The following is an 18,973-nucleotide window of genomic DNA, read 5'->3' on the forward strand; positions in this document are numbered from 1 at the left end:
ATTGCATGTTTGTTAAATTTAATATATTCAAAATCATGTTGGAATTAAGTTGTAGTAAATTATTTCGATGTATTGTATAAACGACCGCTTATAATATAATATTGTTATTCATGACTACTTAGTTATTTGACTACTTAGTTATATACTATATAGTTAAACTAAGCAATCTAATAATTGAACAAAGAATAATAATATTTTACAAAAGACTAGATTTAACTTCTTAATTATACACGCAACGACTTGTATTAAATTTATCGTAAAAATAAAATGCTTTGTTTGATGTGATTATATTTATAAACTGATATATACAATGTTAAAATGCTGCATGATTTTTTAGATAAACATTCGATCATTATTTATCTTTTTTGTATATTGATTAGTTGAAAAAAACTTCAAATTACATTTTTATTATAAGTTTATTTAAAAAAACTGTTTCTTTGCTGAGAATCATGTTTTTATTGAGACCTATTTTTTAATGGATTTAATTATTTTAGTGATACTTTGTTTTGGATATTCTAAAGTTTTAGTTAAACTCGTGCGCGACCAGCGACATAACATTGGTCTGCACGACCGAAGGCAGGTTAATTTAAGTTAAACTACATTTGCTGTTCACGAGTTTTAAAAGTTACCGACTTTTGTGTGAAGTACCTTTAATTGAAGTGTTTTGTAGGGATTCGCCATAAAACGTTGTCAATTATTTCAAGAACAATTTGTATATAAATTTACCTTATTAATATTCATAAATAAACATTAGATAGAAACCATGCCATCCACAATAAAAACTATTAGCTGCATGATGATTCAATTTATCCATTTCGTTAATAATAACCATGCACGTCTAAAGCAAACTGTTGTCAAAACTATACTAATAGACGTTTCCTGCTCAAATTTTGTCATAATGTTTTAGTTAACCAAGTTAACCACTAAATAAAATTCGAAATATTAAGAAATCGCTTTGTGTTTTAATAGTAAGGTTATAATCGGTAAATCTAACGCTAGTTAACGGTCTTAAAATTTGGCAAAAATAAAAAAACAACATACTATTTAATAAGTTATTTTTTCTTAAACGACTAAAATATTTTTTTAAACCATGCAGACCTATAAGCCTTTCACCCTTTTGAATTTAAAAATAGAGCATTGCAGTTAAAATGCCTTCATTTTTAAATGAAATTCTTAAGACCATAATGAGGTTTTTATTACTAGTTTCTAATCTTATAAATTAAATTTGAATATTTATAAATATATCGGTATATAAAAATACTATTAAATTTTTTCACGATAAGTGTAAATTTGTAGCTCGATATTTTCTTTATATAAAATGTCAGTAATACAACCAAAAATTAAGTGTTGCAGGGTGAAAAGAAGCATGTTCTTCTTCGTTGATTAAAATTATAATGTATTTTATTATTATATATACAACCAATGAGTGACATTATTTTTGTGTAGTAATTTATGGATACATAATGAAATTATACGTAATAAATAAACACAGCATAAAAATTTCAAGATTTGTTAAGCCTTTTAAGAATATTAAGAGGGAATTAATACGTAGAGTCCTAATAAGTATTGTTTAACCTGTATTAAGATACCGACATGGGTCTAATTATGTTACGGTTGCTAAGTGTGAGGGGTGTCAGAGATTTTGGTATTAATATTTTGATAATTTCGGTTGTGTGACAACGATGTAAGATTTATACAATATTTATTGATTTATTCTAAAATCAACTTTTTACAATGTTTTTATTTTATTTTTAAATAAAAACTATGTTGAGTTTTAAATATTAAATACATTGATAAATTTCCTAAAATAATTACAGACATGCTCTTAAAAGAAACTTAACTTAAGTTTATATACATAGAGATGAGATGTATGTTTATACACGCACAGTATAATATAATATATTTGTGCGTGTGTTTGTGAGCATCGCCATTGTGTTAGGTCAATATTGGTTTGTTGGGTATAAAAGGAGCATTTGCGGCCATTAGCGGTGGGGTGTCCAAGGGATGTATTGGAATACGAGGGCAACATTGGGAGCCCCATGGAGTTCCACTGAGCCGAGGTCAGTGGTGACAACTGTCGGACCGACAAACCTCGAAACGGAAAATACTACTCTACGTTTTCCACCCCCTCAATATTTACAGTTGTATAATTTCATCGTAAAAAGATCAGATATTTTTATTGTTTAATTTATACTCTGAATCCATTTGCTTAATTAGAATAAATATTTCAGCGTGACGTTTCGCCATTATACCCTGATTATTGCTATATGGATGAGATGAGAAAAAACGGATGTTGCCGTATAATATATTCATTCGTGAGAACGCCTACGCCCAAAGTTCGCTGTGCTTATTACTTGTACTTATTATGCGTGCGGATCAAAAAGTTTTGCTGTTGCTTTTTATTCGTATTTTTTCAAAAGCAATGATTAATATACAATATATTGGTGTAACTAGAACTAGTTCGTTTGTGGAGAAAGCTCGTTTAATTTTTAAGTTTTACATACGTTTCACCAAAGTAGAGTTCATCAGATTCTACGATTGTACCATGCGAGCTTTGAGTCACTACGACGCGACGCGTTGCTATGATTCCGTTACGTCAGAAGAAATCTCTTTGTTATCTTTATCTTAAAGAGTATGGTTTACCCTTAACTCTACCCAACCAAATTACTTTTGGGTGTGTAACTTTAAAGTATACACTTTTCTTTATGAAATACTCACGAATTTTATTCGTATCTTTTTTATTTGCCTTTCTTCAGATATATTCATATTTTTTACATTAAATATATTTTTTTTGTAGATTATATTGTACGTGAATAGAGAACAAGTTTCATTTCCCATCTGTTTGTAATAAATAATAAAAAAATCTGTTTATCTATAAACATTATAAATCCATGTATTACCTTGACACAAAAGGTCATTTTATGTTTAAATAATATATTTAGTAAAAAAAATACAAACGGTTAAATATGGTTCCAAATTATATGGTTACATTGAAAAGTATCGTTTTATACACAAAAATCAGGCAATATTCACATAAACTTTTATATTTTAATATCGCGTATTATATACAAAAACGTATATGATTCATGTGTTAGATTAAGTATTTATGTCGTTTCGATGCTTGGAATATACAATTTTGAAATCCTTATGATATTATTCACGTCGCGGAATAAATTATGAATTGGTTTCCTAGCCGGAAATGAAAGTAGAGAATCAAGTTCTCACAACCCTTACCGGATGCAGTACCCGCTCTGGGTATTATAAAGCAATATTACCGAGAAAACGACTCAAAGTTCGTTAGGATAACATCATATTTTTTGCCTCGTCTATACCTCTCTCACTTTCTCTGAAAACCTTAAGAAATGCTATCAATCAAAAGTTTCAATTGAAAGAAACGAAGAGATTGCGGCCAAAGTTTCGTCCGGAATTGGATTTCCTCTTTTTTGATATTCGATTTATTTTCAATGCCATTTTTTTGCACTAAACGATATTGGACATAAAATTTTATGGCTCGTTGTCGAGTCGGAATCGAAATGTAAGAGTGGGCTTTCGGAATTTTGCTTTCTTTGGAAAACTAACATTTGTAACAACTTACAACTTGGATTATACGTAATGATATATTTATATATTGCGAAAGGTCTTTAATATTATTTTTGATACCGTAATATAAGCAGTTTATTGTAGATTATTTACTTTAGACTTGAACTGATTACTAAACAGTGTTTCAAAATATTAGATTAATCAATGTTTTGAAGGATTTTCAATATTAAAATATGATATTTTGTATAAACTAGCAACGCATTTCTAAATATTTTCACTTCACATTGTTGAAATTTATAAATAGAATAAAGATAAACTTGCGGTTCCTAAACCACACTTCATTTCACCTAAATAACTGTGGTTCGTTGAATATTAGGATTAAAATGCGACACGGTATGAAATTATATTACAGTTAAATATCATAAATAGAAAGTAAAGTTTGTATATAATTAACTAGTCAAACATTTTACGATGATTATTTTAGAAAATTGTATAAATAGCTTAAATCGTATATTCGAAGTAGAAAACTCCATACATACTTATTTTTTCTTAGTAAATTTATATCCTTTATAGTTGAAAAATTAAAAGTTTATATATTGAGAATATTAGACAATTCCTTAATACATTATTTTTATTTAAATTGATATCATTTAGGATTTAACAACTATTTATGATTTGATAAGTGTCTATGTAAAACATATTTTTTATTTAATTTAAGATGATTGTAGTTCAACATAATAAATAACATTAAATATATATATAAATAATTGATAAATTTATTGTATATTATAAATAATCAGTTAAAAAAAAATATTTTTCATACGTTTAATACTATCTGGTAAAAATCATGGTATATAATTTTTATATACGAACATGTGTAAAATCCAGAAAAATATTAAACATGTCTGTTTACAAATTTATCATTTTATTGTATTTATATTTTATTCATGCGCTTGTACAAAGCAGCAGACGATTAATGCAATAGATTCATAGCAATATAAAAGCCAATCGTTAGCCTGATAAGTGTTCTTAATGCATTTTAGTAACGTTGAAATTTGTAAGAAAAAATATTCAAAACCATTTGACGCAAATAATTAATTACAATAAATGTTTGTCAACAGCAAAGGAATTCCGCCCGAGTTTCAGCGCAGATAAGAGCTAAATTTAAGGCAAATGTGACGTTACAGTATTTACGCAGAAAATCAGCTGCGTTTTGTCCGTTTGGAATGGAAAAGGCAACGAACGGAAATATTTTATCTTTTTTCCCAATACATTTTCACTTCTGACTTCAAACTAAGCTTCAGTTTAGTCTTTGGGCTCGCTACCAGTGGAGCTCACAAAATATCAATATCGTCCTTTATTAATGTCCGGACTAACACGATTTTTTTTATCAAAACCAGCTATAGTTACGTCAGTAACGATCCATATACGTATTTATTGCGCAAAATCTGTATGGCTGGAATAATAACTGTTTTAGCATAATATTAATTAAAAAAAGTAAATGTGTCACATATGCCCATAAAGCAAAAGCTTACGTAAATAATAAATATAATAAAAATATTACTTTTTAAATATTTAATATATGTTTCGTATCAATCATTCCTCATTCATTTTTAGATATTTTAAAGAACATTTAAATATAAACATAACCACAAATAATCAAATGTTCTTCAAATGTATTGATACATATACCTTCAAAAAAAAACATAATTTAAAGCGAACTCAGCACGCTATTGAGCAGAAACTTCACATCCAAAACCCTCGTGTGACAAAGCTCGCGAAGATTACATCCATAACCTGGTCAGCACCTCAGATACCACAATGCGTTCCGACCTGAACTTGACTCTCAGTTTTGACCCTTTCAAGATCAAGTTTGCGTGACCTTAGCCGTTTAGCCGCCATTTCGCCCCTAAGGCTAAAAGCTTTGTGGCTGTTTCGGATAACAGCCAACGCTCCATAGATTTTTACGAATATTTCACGCAACATCGCGACCGTTATCAAAATACGGTGAAAAAATATTTCCGTGACTCTTAACCGACTTCATAACAAAGTTTCAAATAATATTATATACGTTATTCAAATCAGTAGAGCTTATAATCTTATATATAATTGTTCTAAGCCGCTTCCGCTTCCGGACGCGCATAACTTTAAACGAGACATTCTCCGATCAATTCTATACTCTATAAATCGTAACGCTTTGTATGAACAGTGTGTAACAATACACGTAAACAAAGGAATTATAATAATAAATAATAATAAAAATGAAAATTGAATTTGCTCCGATTGATTTTCGAGCCGCCGGCAATGCGTTCTGTTGTTTCGACCAATCAAAAATAAGCATTCAAATATTCAAATAGCTTCGACCAATGAAAAATAAGCATTCGAATTCAAATAGACAGTACCGTGACAACACTTCTATTTAATAATAAAATTTTGCTACGCGACAATAATTTTCATTAAATCGTCATTTGACTGAATATAAATAATCGGATTGCAAATTAACTAGGTCTGTTATAACTATGTTAACTTAAATATATACATAATGTGTTGAGGATTAGAAGAATACATTGATTAAACTAGATAAACAATCTTCGTAATGAAATCTTCAAATTTTGAATTCCCGGCGACGGGCTCCGAGGCCGAAAAGTGAGTTTTTCCTTTTATAAATAATCGGATTGCAACTTAACTAGGTGTGTTATGACTATTAAAATTAAATATATACATAATGTGTTGAGGATTAGAATACTACATTGATTAAATTAGATAAACAATCATAAAACAATCTTCGTAATGAAATATTCAAATTTTGAATTCCCGTCGCCGAGCTCCGGGGCCCAAAAGTGAATTTCTCCTTTTATATTACATAAACATTATCATTGCTTCCGATTTAATGCACAATTTTAAACGTGAACGTGTAATATATCCTTAGTATGTATGAGGATTGAAAGTTAATGTCGATCAAATCGGCGCTGTCGGCTATATATATCAACCAACGGACAGCTTATAAATGTGTAGTTCCTTGGATGTTATCTAATAAACGACAATTTACAATGATTATATATATGTGATCGCAAACCTGGAATAATCGATAGCCAAAATATCTAAGAGTAGGTTATTTTCAATTCCGATGTGGCAAAATATGTTCAATTTTTGTTCTGTGCCTTCATTCCTCTTTCGGAATAGCCAAATTCAAGATATTCAGTTACATCAAACTTATATAGTATGTTCTTTACAAAAAGATAATACTTGCTGACAGTGACTTCAACATGAGAAGATTCACTCTTTGTTTATATATACCAATTCTACGTTGTGGCCATATAAGTTATCAAATTGCTCCCTCATTGCTTCTGAAAAATAATTAAAAACACCTTTATCAAGAGTTAAGCATTGAACACATTATTACTACTAATATAATCCATAAATTAAATTTAAACGACAAGCGAAGAACAAAATTGACGGAAGATACTGTAGAGGATTAAACACATAGATTGACATATCTTCATCTTCTTCAAAATAGTCGCAATATGTCATATATTAATTGTTTGCCATACGTAAATGTTATTAGATCTATCATTGCTTCTGAAAATTAACTGTAAACGATACTATATAGTGGGTAAAATGTTACTTTGTTTAATTAACTTTGATATGTAAACCTTTAATTGTCCAATCACCGCTGTTTGTCTTTTAATATTAGATCCTGGAAAGTCAATGGTAATTTTGTTAGAATAACCGTGACATATTATTCATATAACCAAACACTTACTGGCACACTCATAATTTATAGTTTTAATTATGTTATACACTTTAAATCATCTTCAATTGACACTTTGTATGAAAAATGCTTTGTTTAATTAACATATTTTACTGTTTATTGAATCGCACTAAGCTGTATCCCGGCGCGCGCTTGACTGATGACAGAACTGTCAAATGTAAGCAACTGAGGGGATATCCCGATACATGATCGGGATATCACCGCGCGCTTAAGAACGAACTACGAAATTGATTTTAACGATTTAAATTGTAAAACACTTATCAATATATGTTTAAAAATCATCAAATTCTAAAACAAATATTTTGTAAAATATTTTTAGTTTATACGGTATTTAAAATATAATATAAATAATGTGGATTTTTATTAGCTTCTCTTAACAAAAAAAAAATATGTACTTGAATTTTGGCGAACGTTGGAAACTTAAATTAATAGTTTTTAGAGAATTTTTAAAATTTCGCTTGAAAAAACATTTTAAAAAAAAAGGGGGAAAATTTCAAAATAAGTACTATTCATTACTAAACACATAGTGTTGCAAGAATCTCTCTTACTGACCCATTTGAAAAGAAACTACACAAAATTGTAAAATATTTTATAACTAATTTAATTTTTTTAACTTATTTAAATATTTTTTAAATTATAAAGTTTTAAAATAAATTTTCAAGATTTATTCAAAATATTTTTTTCAACCTTAAATTTTTTTAATTTTATTATGGATTTTAAATATTTATAATTTATTATAAATTTTAAATATGTTTAGTTTATTATTAATTTTAAATAATGTGAAAATTTTGTTGCACTTATTAATTATTAAAATTAATAATGCTGCGCAAATAAATCATTTACCTTAAAAAATATATGAATATAAATATTTTTTAATAAAAATTGACAAAGGTCTCAAAATTATTATTATTTTTAAAGCGCACTTTTGGTCTAAAGTAACAGATTAAGTGCTTGATATTTTCAGTTTATTATTTTTTTCTAATTGGCTTTTATATTTACACATAAAACATATAAACAACTTTTTTAAATTATAAATCAACTTATGGTGTAACTAAAAAAAGTTCTTATTGCTAAGATTTAAATTTATGATAAAATTGTGTTATATGCAATTTATTCATTGGTTCCGTAAGCTTCGCTGTATTGAGATTTCACTGTACAATTTTTAATTTATTATTATCTAGCCAAGTTCTAAACCTATTTATAAATGATATGCAATATTTAGATTTATCATTAAATATCTAAGTTTCAAATATAACGATAAAATTTAACGTTTCAAATCTAATAAATAATATAAAATGTTTTCTTCTGGAAATATTTAGTCAAGTTGTAAACCTATTTTCAAATGAATTGAAAATGTTAGTAGTTTTTTATAGATATAACCATTTTGTCAATTATTGAAAATCCTAAATAATAATGTAGAATTTGAACCATTAATTTTTTTTTAAATATTTAAAAAAATCAGAACGAAGCAAAAATTATATTTAAAACCCAAAAAGTTGAGGGTCCGGTATACGCACACTCGCTAGCTTTCGGTACCTCACGATAGTGAGGTACCGACAGCTAGTAATGTTATAATTGATCATGTACATATTTAACAGTTCGGTACTTTATGTGCAATATTTTTATTATGAAGTTTAAATTTTATGTTTTATGTCATAGATCCAAGTATTTTATTCCTTAAAATAAATATGTCAATATGCAATTTACGAAATGCAATAATATTAATCGTACTCTTGTCTGTCTTTAATCGAGCGTTCGTTTCAGACAAAGGAGACCGTTTGGTATAATAAAATGAAAGCTCAAATACAGTTGAATGGATGTTATGGTTGTAGCTACGAAACGAGAATTTTGAAACCGCAATAGGTATGTGCCACAGACGTCTGTTTCATACAACCTATTATTAAAAAAAATCAATAGAATCAAAATTGTAAATTTATAAGTGCCGCTTTATCCCTTTAATATTTAAAAATTAAAAGTAGTATTTTACATCACTTGAAGCTTAGTTTTCTTAATTCCTAGAGTTGATGACTAAAATATTATTAATTAAAAATAAAATAACCATCATCAACCATTAAAAAAATATTAGCGTTTATTCCCTATAAAATTATTATACATTTGACAAATATCTTAATATTTTTAACTATGCATAATCTTTACAAATATAATATATAATAATTAAGCGAATGTATCTTTTGCTTACAGGATAAAACATAAACATACAAATAGGGCTTTTATTAACAATTACATCTACAGCTTTGAAATTACGTTTAAAATTAAACTGAATTTTTTCTTCTGGAATAAATAAAATGAAACAAACAATATGCTTAGTATAAGTATTAATAAAGCTATTATCTGCAATTTAGCTGTAGCTAAATATGTTCGATTACAATAAAATTATAATATAGGTAATGTAGTTTATAATTTAATAGTTCTTAAAAATATATGTAAATATAACAAAAATAGTTCAATTATGCGAAAGATTCTCATTGATAATATATTTAATAAATGGATAAAAAAAATTAAATAAATATAATTTCAGCATAAATATTTATAAATGGTTCAAAAATGTTGTTGTATTTTATAAAATTTAACAGTATGTTATTATATATAAATCTAATATCAACATAAATTTAACTGTTACTATGTTTTATCAACAATAATAAAATATTTTTTAGTTTTTTTATAGTAACAATATTACTCATATATTGTCCTTCTTTTTTATATGATAGAACTTAGGTATTCAGGAGTATCTAGGAATAAATACTTTAAATTAAACGACTTTCTCCATTGTATAATTAATTTATTCATAACAGTTTATTGCCCTGAAAATGTAAAAAATATTGTACTATTAATTTGGCCATATAACGCGATATATAAATTTAATAATTGTAAATATGTTTTTGGAATTTGACAGACATTAGCCTAATGTGTTACAACGGGGTGAGCACGAACAACAACTACTAAGTAGTGAGACACTAGTCAGACTTACTATCAATAGCTGTTTCTAAGCACGACATTATTATTTTCAACCGTAATCTGGGAAAACATAACTTCTGAGTATATAGAATATAAAAATCTCTAATTACAATCTCTCAGACACGATGTAAATTTAATAACTTCAGGGTCATTTTATGTACATATTAGTTACAAATTGAATGTATTGTGAAATCAATCGGCGTGCATAAAACTTACAAAAGTTTTTATGGTTACCTGCTTCATTGTCTCAAATAGGCATTTAAATACACACATAGTTGATTTTAACGAATATTAGCCATTATAAGCTTTAGAAGCACCCGTGTGACTCACACAATTGTTTTCTTTTAAGAAATTTCATCCCTGTAACTGTAAAAGTTTCAATAAATTTATATATGCTGCATTAAAAAATATATAATTATGATATATGTATGGTTTATATACATCGGTATTTACTCAGATGTTATCTTTATTTGTAAATATAGTGAAATAATTACAACATACATTTAAAAGTACATTAAGCGTAAAACGATGGCTGTTTCGATATTGCCGAGCGGTAGTAATTTATTAAAACCTCTTTTGCACACAAGGCAAGGGCAAAAGTCGCAGAGAATCGAGGGTGTAAGCGCATTTGAGAACCGCTGCTTATTAGGGTAATAAGGCTTTACATTTAAGTGGTCCCCAAGCGACACTATATCCGAGTTTTCTTTGGGTGTAGACGAGTTTTTGGTGAGCGAGCCAAACGAAAACGAAAAGGGCGTCTAAATTATTGTCTGGGCTCGAAAGGAGACAATACTAAGCAGAAATAAAGCTTAACTTTATTTTATTTTATATGTATGTGTAAACAATTCACTTTTTATTTTTGTCAATCTTATGTAAATTGTGCCATTGTGAGTGTATTATAGTAGAGAATTATTAACGTATAAAAAAAAAACACTTAACAATTTTCTCAACGTTTTAGTTTCTTGCGATCGACCTAATTAAAGAACTTCTTACAACTCCGAGTAAATTACTCACTATTAGAGCTTCTCAAAAGAAATATACACTGGCACATTATGTTTCTAGTAAAATGCAATTATTTTTAACTATATTTTATTTATAGTAATTCAAGCCAATTGTAATACTAAGTATGAATATCTAATTTCAAAGAGTCGTAATAAACATCATACAGTATGATATGCATAAGATTGTAATACAATTTGAAAATGCTTCTTCGTAGTCTTTTCATCTTTAAAGATAGATTTAAATGTTTTTCGGAAAACTTTTATTGCCGCTCAACAATTGCATCCCGACGCATATTTCACTTGCGTTTTCCCATAACCGTTAAAACTTTTAATATCATAAACATCCCACTTGATAATTTATCGCTAGTTTCACAATTTGAAATTAAACATTTTAGTGCGTAATATTTCAGTCTGGTTCGTCGAAGACGGAAAACACGTTTTTTCTCTTAGCTAATAACAATAAATCGGTACCGAAAGCGAAATTTTTAAAACTCCAATCGAGCACATCAAAGACATCCAAAAGGATGAAAAACGGTTAGCGAAAAAAACAAACGACTTGAGTTGAGAGAGAAGATTTACACGGTTGTAAACATGAACTTGAATTTTTCCGAGAAGAAAATTTGCGAGGTGAGAAAGAGAATAACAAGCCTCTTAACTCGGTTGGATAATTATCTAGAATAAATCATCTTGAGTTAATTAATGTCAAAATCTTAAGTAGATTATAAAAAAAAGTTTAATTTATTGCGATTAGAGCGGCATTGGAACGAGGATTATGTGACATAAGATATTCCGTAAAACTGGAGCTGGAGATTATGCAGAAGCAGAACTCGACACGTATTAGGGACAAAGTATTAGTTCATTTTAATGCCTTCTTGCAATTCTCATCAGGAAAGAGAGAATAGTATATAATTTAAATATACTATATTTTTTCCATAATAGATAATCTCTTGCGTATAATTCGAGAAATAAAATAATATAATTATTCTAGCTGTTATAAAAATATAATGTGCCTAATTAAAATGTACGATGGTTTTTGTTGCAATATTTTCATCTGAAGACTTTTTCGTTCATTTGTAATAGGAATTGTACTATGTTCATTAATAGGATATTTGAAGTCAGTGTCATTGCCTTAATCACATACATACGTGTTTATGTATTTAACGATTTATAATCAACTGCAATACACAAATACTATTGAATCCAATCGATCAAAAATATATTAGAGCTACTGATCTTGAGTATTTGTTTATTCAGATTCAGGGAATTCAAAAAACTTTTTTAAGAATGGAAACTTTTTCTGTGCACTATATTCTAGAAGTACTCATATGATATTAAGGATTTTAGCATAATATTATTCTGAAGATCCGAAATTTCTAGCTCCAGTTCTTCCATTTCCATTATATTTATTTGGCAAGTAAACGGATTGATAAAAAAGGAGACCATTGTCTCGATGATAATAAACTGCTGAAATCTCTTTTCTTGAAATTTCTTGGTTGATTAACAAATAATGATGTAAGTCGTGCTTTTTTTATGTGGTATCCTGTAGAACGCATCTACCGCATGGAAAAGTATATGTTTATTATATTGTTAGTATTATTTTTATATCTAGTGCTTTATAAATAGATCTTAAACATTTTGATGTACTGATTAAGTAAGATTGTTTGATAAAAAAAACAGCCTAGTTCGAGATACTAATACAATAATAAACAGACACGTCAATGTTGTATATATGTTGTGCGTAACAACGTAAATACGCACAGTAAACGCATAGAGATTTTCCTTGACATGATTTTTATACCAAATAGACTCAAAGCTTAAAAATGATAAACACTATAATTATATAGCTTCTATATTTATCCCAAAAATAAATTATATTGTTTTGTTATAGTTTCCTACAGATAAAAGAATTCCCAGACAATTTATCGCTATTTACACGGCGACTTATATCTCCTCTGATTTCATTTTTATACAAAACTTTTTTTTCATCATATAATATTACACTACATATAGCAGATAAATACATATAGAAACAAACACACTTCATACAAAAGCAAAGGGAATTTCTTTCCGGTAAATTCCTCTCTATTGTATGTATTTTTTTCAGTTTCCGCCTTTCTTCCATTCAAGGGTAAAAAGCGATACGAAAATGAGCGAATTTTCAAGGTCATCCATCTTTCGGACCTTGTGTGGATTTTGACCTTTTGTCCCCCTCGTTTTGGCACCCGGGACTTTGTGATTTATGTTGACAACCAACCGCAGATAGCCACACCGGTTGAAATGAGATAATTTGGTGATTTTGGGTCTTGGTCTCATCGTAGTCATTAGGATAGAACATGAAAGTGATGTTGTGTCGGTTAGAAGACAAAACGCTCCTAATTAATAGCTGACACACATTTGCGGAATATTGTATGGATAGTGTGATAACCCATATGTAGTATTATTAATTAAATTATACACGTACGATCTTGTGTAAACATGTATTTACTATGATTCGATAAACGTATAATTTTGATTCGATTGAAGATCAGAACTTTGGTGATAAATTTACAGTCCAAATACGAGCTTTTGCTCTGTGACGTAAAGTTTATTTAGTGACGTTATGTTAACTATTGCTATCTATGTAAATAGGATAATTTAATTGGATAAATATAAACGCCATATTGTATATGTTAAATTTCCCATCTGCTTAGAAAGATATATTAATTATTAATAATAATTTAAGTAAAACTATTCATTATCATAATAAATGTATCGATAGCGAATTTATCATGTGTTATACCTTGTCATTTATTTAATAAAATATTAGTAATTAAAAAAAGCATAAATTTAAAAAGTGAAGAAGAAAAACAATAAGAAAAAACTTTACAATTCACATTTTTCCTTAGTATAGTTCCAATTTTTATTAGTTTTAATTAAAAATATTAAAATTTATGACTTTTTGATTAGTATTATACTAATTTACATAAAACAATTTTGTCATTTTTCGTAACACACTAACCTCGTGTTTTAGAGACTATGATAAAGGCAGCTTAAAATTTAAATAGAACCACAAAATGCAGAAGCATTCAGCTAAATCCAGTGTTTCTTCATCTTTTCCTTTTTTATTTCTCTAAATAATTAAAGGTTTTATAATTTTCCTATAATTTATAACAAGAAATTTTAATTTTATATATTATTTTTTATTATATTGTAACTAATAACAAAATTGTAAACATGAAAGTGGGTATGTGTATGGTATAAGTGGTATCTTTGTAAAATTAGTTATATCATTTAAATACATTTTTTATATTAAAAAAAATAATAAAATATCCGCTCATTAAAAAGTAATAGTACATACGAAGTAGTAATCAAATTGCTATTTATTTACTATTTTTAATTACTATTTTTTTAGGTTAGGTTTTTATAATTACTATTTTTTTAGGTTAGGTTTTTTCCAGTCCAATTCTGTCTTTCTAACGTTAGTACCATTGTCTTTAAATACATTTCTAAGAAAGTGTTAAGTGATATTCTCAAACAGATAACATTGAATCCAACTATTGTCTTAACACTTTCGCGTCGGGTACAAATTGTAATAAAACTACTACTATGACGGGGCAGTTTTGCACATTTTCCAAAAACTTGCATTGTTTTTTAAAAATGCTTATAACTTGTAAACTAGTAGGAATTTTAAAACAAAAATTTAAGAGCTATTTCTTTATAACCCGAGGTATATAAATATTTAAAAAATCCTTAATATGTATGTAAGTTGAGCGAAGAGAACCTGGTTGTACGAATAAACGTATGCGAGCGTTTCTGCACCACGATAACACTCTACCATATATCGCAAAAATTAAAAAATCTTTCATATTCTTTATATATTACTTTATTATTTTTTTAGTTAATGTGACTTTATCTAGATTATAAAAATATAATTATTATGAGAAGGTAATCTCTGATTATCTTTTCTTGACACCAGCCATGTTTTATGTAAAACAATAAAAGTTGACATTAAGATGAAAAGATATTAAATCTAAAAATGAAAATTATAATTTGGAGTAATGCTTAATAAGTAATGGTTTTATTATAACCAATTTATTTTTGGTACATATATTTTTAAATATGCATATATAGTATATATGTATTACAATAAACCGATGGCAACATTATTTTTTATAGTTTCAGTTCTGATTCTTGCATATACATCTAATATACATTTGCACTATATACCTACAACATAAACGTATACTTTATTCGCCCCTTCGCGCAATTTGCATATAATTTTACCCTTTTTCGAAACAATCCCAACGCTCTCTCCTTTGACCCTCATTTGACAAAATCCAAACGAACCTCATAATTTATCAGATCAATGAGTGCTTACGTTGAAAAAAACCTAGATATTGTCTCATTTGTATTCTACAAATCTGTTCCAATTAACAATGCATTCCGAAGAGTTCACCAAGAGCTACAATAAAAAACTTTTGCCTAAGTGTCGAAGTATCCAAACCAGACGCAGCAAATAACGGCCGAAGTTTTGAAAACTCCGGTTGCGATTTCGACAATAAAGCTATTTTCACTTTTGGTTCCCCCCCCCCCACTCTCCCCCCAGATCGTTGTCATGAATCTTTCATGGTGGAACGGACGAAACCACTTGATATTCCATTCTGAATCATCGAGATGAACTTTTGCATCCGCCTGGCTACGTAAAATCGACGAGTTTGCTCAAGTCTAGTATCTCTCGTTTCATATAATGTGACTTTGAATGGATGGATTTATACATGTAGAACTAGAGACCATATATTGCATATACCGTAAATTTGAAAGGGCGGAATTTCATACATGTAGAACAAATTCTACTTTAAATTCTTTCAATTTAAATTTATTAATAATAATAAAAGTTTAAATATGTATGTACATATAAATTACCATTACGAATGCATAAAATATGCTATTGATTAATAATATATGTATATATATATGCATATATTTTTCACATATGTACATATATCATTGACCTGAATTTTATATTTTTAAGTATCCGCTTTATAACATCAAGTTTGAAAGCTTTCATAAATATGTGTTATTCTGATATTTTTGAATGCTTACTAAAAAAATTGTAAACATAAATGCAGTTACGCGATAGAAATTAAAAATCACAATGGTCCATATAGGATTTGAACCCAGATCTTTCGTACATTAGTCACCGACTTAAACCACCAATACATTGCTTTGATGTAGACAAGCGTCAAGTAGCTTATAAGTTTTTTTGTAATCAAGAAAGAAAGCTTAAGCAACGCTTATAATAATAAAATATAAAGTTTATTTAGACCAATTATTTTAAATCTTGCTAATGTGTAATAAGCACACTGTTTTCATGGTATCATTTAGTTCAGACGTTTTTTAAATTCTTGGGTATCACCAAATAATTAATATTCGCGTGTTTTTTGTTTGTCAACCCACTTTTGTTCGATGGTTGCTTTCTACTATTATATTATGCAGAAACCTCCACAAAATAAGGAAAAGTACACTATTTTTGACAGGCTCTATCTATTTTCGATTTATTAAGATGCAGATTTATTTTGTTAGTGTTTATTTAGGTATAAGATAGAAATAAAATTTTGATTCTGTGTTAGAGTATTTTAACTTAAAGACGTAAAAGGAGGGGATTATGAACCCAAGCCCAAAATTATAGGCGTGAGGGTGAAAATTGCGAAAGCTAAGCGCGAGATTATGAAGGCCTAGATGCGATGCGATCGATTAAGTTCACGAATAATTTTAAATCTATGAAATTATTTTGTGTATGAGAAATCGAAATTTGAACTTAAAATTATCTAAAACTAGATTTTACTAATTGAATTTTGAATATAAAACAATAAGTGTATTTAAGACGGCATGTGTGAGTGAAAATGTACCAAAAATTTATACACCCTAAAACTTTCATCGTAAAACTTTTCCTTTCGAATGCGCCAAAAACTTAAAAGTCGAAAACTTTTTTCGAGAAACTTTGTAAACTGAGACACGCATATTTCAGCGATTACTGAGCCTAACAGAGAATTTAAAAAGCTCGTAAAAATAATCTATATTTGTATATATAGTATTATATTGCGTTATTTATAAATGTAATTGAACTTCCTATAATATAATAACGTAATACGCAGAAAGTTTTCGCCAATAAAAAATAATTAGTTGCGGTAATAAATATTTTACGGTCTCTAACGCCACACAAGCGTCATAAATATCAATGACGATCATACATTATTTATGTTTGTTTTGACTACAATAAATCCCACACTAATCCAAATACTGTATCAAAGTTGTATCTGATATGTTATAAAACATTACACGTCAAGTAGTATACTTCTTTTTTCTATTTTATGATCTCAATGTAAAATAACAAGACGAAATCTCTTTATGTCATCTCTTCTCGAACACAACTTGTTAACAATATTATTTCTTTTTTCACTTTTTTATATCGCGTTTTTCATCCCTCCTCGTTATACGCCGCGATGACGTATGCCCGGAAAGCTCTCTTATATTAAATGTATGAGGGTGTGCGTGAAAGGGGTTGGAAAAAATGAAAAGTGAGAAGACACTCGATTTTTATTGTCTGCCATAAAATTTAAGATCAGAAACAAAAGATGACAGCCACTTTATGGCCAATCGTTACGCCCTTTAGCACCCTTTTTATACGCCATTTTATATGAGAATTATTTATTCATTCCTGTTTCAAGGTTAGATTTTAATATTTACTGTTAGGAATAATATATTAAAATATTGTATAAGCATAATCATATTTTCTCGTTTGAGGAAGATAACGCAAATGCTTAGACATCTGTTTTATTAGAAAATGTAATAGGTATTGTCTTTTACATTAAATATATTGATTTTTTATTTAACGATATCTCATGCATAAAATTGCAATAAAAGATTTATTTATTTATATTTTAGTTGAAACAATTTTATTTTAATAATTTCAACAATTAATTGTAAGCTTTTATTTGCTTTGTAGATACAAAGCGTTAAGCTTCTATTTAACTTGCGAGATTTTGATACATAATACAGAGCTATTGTAATTCATTATTTTGCGTTGTTTTAATTTGTTTTGCCATTTGCACATTTTTGTCGAATTTTATTTTTACGTTTCATTATAAATATAATATTATTTTACATTCCTTTTAATTAATTCAAGGTACATAATTTTAATGGAATTTTTAATCAATTAACGTTAGGTTTGCATCGTAGTCGTAATATCGCTATAACATTTTCTTTGATTTTTGTTATATAAATAATTAACATTAATATAAACAAATATATATGAATATTTAATCTATCGAAATCACAATACACTCATAAATATATCTGATATATTCACATTTAATTCATTATCGTAAATTGATAGCGATTTAGATTCATGTTTTGATAAATAGTTGAGATAGATCACATTATATAAATAGCCTCTGGACCCTTCATAAAGCTTCCCCCAACAACCACAAAAAGTACACGATTCTCCTCTCTGAAGATCTTGTGAAATATAGTGCCATTTAAATATTTATAAAAGTGCACATTTACCTAGCCTAGTATTTCTTAAAAACCTGAATTATTATAACATAATTAACAGTGAGTTATATCTAATAAGGATAAAAAAAATTAAAACGTGAAAATATTTATATGACAGTTATTAAAAATATGATGTTCTTTATCAATATAA

At 27.9% G+C, this 18,973-nt stretch overlaps 1 protein-coding gene and 1 long non-coding RNA gene across 4 annotated transcripts in view; one reads left to right on the forward strand and one right to left on the reverse strand.

The window, feature by feature from the left end:
* The window catches only part of LOC148228446 (QRFP-like peptide receptor), a 104,968-nt gene that overhangs the window by 50,189 nt on the left and 35,806 nt on the right, over positions 1–18,973 (forward strand). The window lies entirely within an intron of this gene.
* Positions 5,952–7,788, reverse strand: LOC148228447 (uncharacterized). Of its 2 annotated transcripts, XR_015811627.1 has the most exons (3): positions 7,304–7,587; positions 7,194–7,237; positions 5,952–7,130 (listed from the first exon to the last, which is right to left on the reverse strand). It is a non-coding gene; the product is annotated as an uncharacterized LOC148228447 (long non-coding RNA). The 2 variants fall into 2 exon arrangements; XR_015811628.1 differs by having other exon boundaries at positions 5,952–7,119; positions 7,194–7,788.

The sequence above is a fragment of the Plectrocnemia conspersa genome, unplaced genomic scaffold (genome assembly GCF_051122295.1).
Source record: "Plectrocnemia conspersa isolate PC_06_02 unplaced genomic scaffold, ASM5112229v1 ptg000012l, whole genome shotgun sequence".
NCBI classification, from domain to species: Eukaryota; Metazoa; Arthropoda; class Insecta; order Trichoptera; family Polycentropodidae; genus Plectrocnemia; species Plectrocnemia conspersa.